Source organism: Rattus norvegicus, chromosome 15 (assembly GCF_036323735.1).
Source record: "Rattus norvegicus strain BN/NHsdMcwi chromosome 15, GRCr8, whole genome shotgun sequence".
In the NCBI taxonomy this organism is placed as follows: Eukaryota; Metazoa; Chordata; class Mammalia; order Rodentia; family Muridae; genus Rattus; species Rattus norvegicus.
Window position 1 is genome coordinate 101,935,544 of NC_086033.1, and position 4,116 is coordinate 101,939,659.

The window sequence follows — 4,116 nt, forward strand, 5'->3', positions numbered from 1 at the left end:
CCCTGTGGCTCTGAGCTTTTGTCTCCTACCGCTGGGGCTCCATCGTGAGTTCTCTATGTATCTTTCTCTCATCTGCTTCTGCCTTTGGCCTTGAGAATCTGCCCAGGTAAGTCAGGATAAACCCCTTCCCCCAAGATCCTCAACAAATATGCCTTTTACCATGTAAGGAAAAAATAGTTAGTGTTCTAAATGTGGACTATCTTCAAGCCCATTGCCCAACCTCTATACCCACTAACTGGTAAACCGTTAATCCATGCATCCACACAACAGGATCCAGTCAGGAGCCAATTAACTCACAAGTGTAACACAATGGCTGCCTTTCAAAGCCTGTTTTCTGAGAGAAAGAAGATGTACCCTAAAGTTTACAAACCTTATTACTACATTTATGCCCCAATCTGTTACAAGAATTTTCTGAATGGCACCTGATAATTAGTTACTAAAATCTGGCAATTCATGAAGCAGAGGGACTTAAAGGGGACACTAGGAGTTTTTCAATAGAGATGGAAATCTTGATTATCATAAAGTCATATAACTGTGTGCATTTCAAAGCTTATTAATCTAGATGTTTATAATTGTGAATTTTGTTTGATATAACACACAGTCTTTACAGAACATTTTTTTACAGTCCTAAGTAGTTAATGTTGTTAACTTGAGAGGGTCTAGAAACTCCTTGAAGATAAAACTTTGGGCATATCTGTGAGGGGATTTTAGTTTGGGTTAGTTGTAAAGACACACTCAATATTTGGCACCACTATCCCACGGGCTGGCATCTTGTGTTGAATCAAAAAGCAAAAGGAGTGAACAGCAGCATTCACTGCTCTTGCTTTTCGGCAGTGACAGCAAAGTGACCAATAGCATCACACTCCTCCCACCAATTCTTCTGTGACACTGTAGGTTGTGCCCTTGAACTGTGAGCTCTTGGACTGTGAGCCCTTGAACTGTGAGCCCTTGGACTGTAAGCCCTTGAACTGTGAGCTCTTGGACTGTGAGCCGTTGAACTGTGAGCTCTTGGACTGTGAACCCTTGAACTGTGAGCCCTTGGACTGTGAACCCTTGAACTGTGAGCTCTTGGACTGTGAACCCTTGAACTGTGAGCCCTTGGACTGTGAGCCCTTGGACTGTGGGCCCGAGAACTGTGAGCCCTTAAACTATATGCCCTTGTACTGTGAACCCAAACAAATCCTTCTATCCTTAAGTTGCTTTTGCTAGGTATTTTGTTGCATAACACACATTCCAATTAAATACCAGTACTGTATTTAATCAGATAGAATTTTTAAAATCTCTTTTTACAATTGAATTCTTATAACCGGGCCCAGGTCACACAATATATCGAACCCTCACATACACCCCATTTTTCTGAGGTTAATAAAAAGGCTTTGGGAAATGTATATAAAAAGTAACTTTTAAAAGTGTTAACTCAGAGGAGGTCAAGCCACAGCCTCCTTGGGTCATCCTAAATCCAGGTTCATTAACACCAGATGCCCATGCTTACCCTACATTGAGCCCAGTGAAATCAGTTGTGTTGTCTGAGATACACCAAAACTTAAGGGCTACATAAGTTTGTACCTGGCTCCTAAGAATGTCCCTTTGGGTCCATCTCCAAAATGACAATGATGAGATTTTTAAGGCAATCAGTGACTTGAAAGGGTCTTTGGATTTCAATGAGATTGGCTTGGAATAACAATCAGATCAGATAGAATGACTCCTTATTGTACTGCTGGGTTCATCAAAGCCCGGAGGAACCACCCAGACAGAAAGAAGCAGATTAAGAAAAACAAACAAACAATCCAACAAAAACAATAAACATAGTGGAAATACCACTTTTTATGAGATTGCCAATAGATCCCGACAGTTATGTTACCAATCCTTAGCCAGACGACTTTCTGGAAAGATCCTGGATACTGTCTAATCATTGGGCTACCATGTTGATTGTTGCTACCCTCGAGAAGTTACAGTCCTGCAGTGGTTGAGAAATATGAGGGAATATGTATGTGTACATACATGTACCTATATGTGTGTGTGTGTGTGTGTGTGTGTGTGTGTGTGTGTGTGTGTATGCATGCATGCATTTAAAGTTAGCTTATGTCCTCCCCTCCTTTCCCACCTCTTCCTTAGAGTACAATCCTGGCTACAACGGAGAGGCTCGAGTAAGGCGCATCCCAAACTGTATCAAACTGCTCAACCACCGTGGCAGTCCTCTAAGTTTCTAGAATTTGCTATGTAATTTGACCACCTCACAATTTATTCTTTAACTTAAACCAGTCTCTGACTCTTGTTTGTCCTATTTGGATCCATTCTTCATAGTGACACACTAATATTGCTTTCCAAAAACTAAACAAACAAACAAAAAACAGAAAGAAAGAAGAAGAATTCGAATCCGGGCTGCAGAAATGCTGGATAGTTGAAGCGCTTGTCAACAAAATTAAGAACTAAACTCTGGGTCTCCAGAATCCACATACATGCTTAGTTGATACGGCAACCTCCCCGTCATTCCAGAGCACCAGGACCAAACAAGAATCCCCAGAGCGAACTGGATAGCCAGACTAGCCATACTGCAGAGTTCTGGGTTTGAGAGATCCTACCTCACCGAAAAAGACGGAGAGTAGTAATAGGTACAAGTCAATTTCAGGCCTCCATCAGCACATGACTCAAGTGTATAAATGTGCACGCACACACAAGCACGCACGCTTGCATACAAGGCTACTCTGCAGGCCTGTAGGCAATGGAGTCGACCATCATCATGGTCACACCCACAAATCTGATCTCTTTAAACGGTATCCAAGCTAGTCTCTTCCTAGTGCAAGGCACTTATTTCATTCATTCTTTTCATGAGATCCGTGAACTAACAAGATGCAAAAACAGTTCTGGAAAAGGCCACGTTCAGGTCAGAGGAAAAGTTCATACTCAAATAGCAATCTCGTAGCCAGAATCGGGTGTGTTTCTACAAAGCTGCTTTAGGCTCAGAATGCCCACCTTCTTCCCTTGCTGGTACCACCTTGTCACTTGTGGAAGGCACTTTTCAGAGGATTAGAAATCCTTGCTTGATCCTGGGCCTCCCCGTGGGAACGCGCCAGCCATTACACTCCTCTTAGATTGGGGCCAGCCACCTCCCAGCCCTCAGGGTGCGGAGCCGGGGCCTGTGATCGCGGGCCAGGGAGCAGGCGGGCTCCCGCGCTGGCGGGCCGAGGGCGGCGCCTGTGATCTGCAGCCAGGGAGCGCGCGGGGCGTCCCCGGGGACCCTGTGATCGCGCGCCAAGCGCAATCCCGAGCTCGCGCGCGCACTCGCGCGCGCTGTCTGCCCGGAGCTCCTGCAGAAAGTGTCTCCTGTTGAAAGGGTGGGGGAAGCGGGCTCAAGCCGGCGAACTAGGTCTAGTGAGTCCTCCTGAAGGCTCGCACCTAATCAGGCATCCCCAAACCTTCCTTAACGCCCATGCGCTTACCTGGTGGAAACAGGAAGACGCTTGGCCCTAAGCAACGAAAAGATGCTCTTAGAGATGCTTGTCTCGTACTCTAAAAGAAGCAGAGATCGCATCTCTTCTTGTGTCCAGTTAGATGAAGTTCTGCCTGGCTTGGTATTGTGATTCTCGTGATAATCAAACAGGTGTGAATAGTTTAGCATCAAAGAACCGTTTCTTTCTTGAACGGCTCCCTCTGCTGAGTGAAGGAAGACAAAAGCCTCCATTAGCATAGGGTGTGCAAAGCCACCTGTTCAAATAACTCTGCCAAACAGAACAAGCCAGCCTTGGAAAGAAAAGAACCCCAGAGCAGTGCAAATATTCGCAGCAAAGTTGAAGGATTAAGCTGATCATAGTTGCAAACTGGGAGGAGAAGGAGGAGGTGTCGTTCCCCGTTTGTAATAAAAGCTTGCAAGGGTTATTTTTAGCAGCCTGTTTGATTTCATTAGATGAGGAGATAGCAGCTTTCATAGTCTTGTCAAAATAAAAATATGGGAGAAAAACTTAGTCTGCCCTAAATAATCCGGCAAACGTTTCTGTTTGGAAATCCTGATTTCAGGTCATGGGTGAACAGATAGGGTTCTGCCCAGAAACAATGGGCACAGGCCAAGCTGTGCCTGCGACTGTTGTCCTTGATGCCTCCCATTCCAAGAAAACAAAA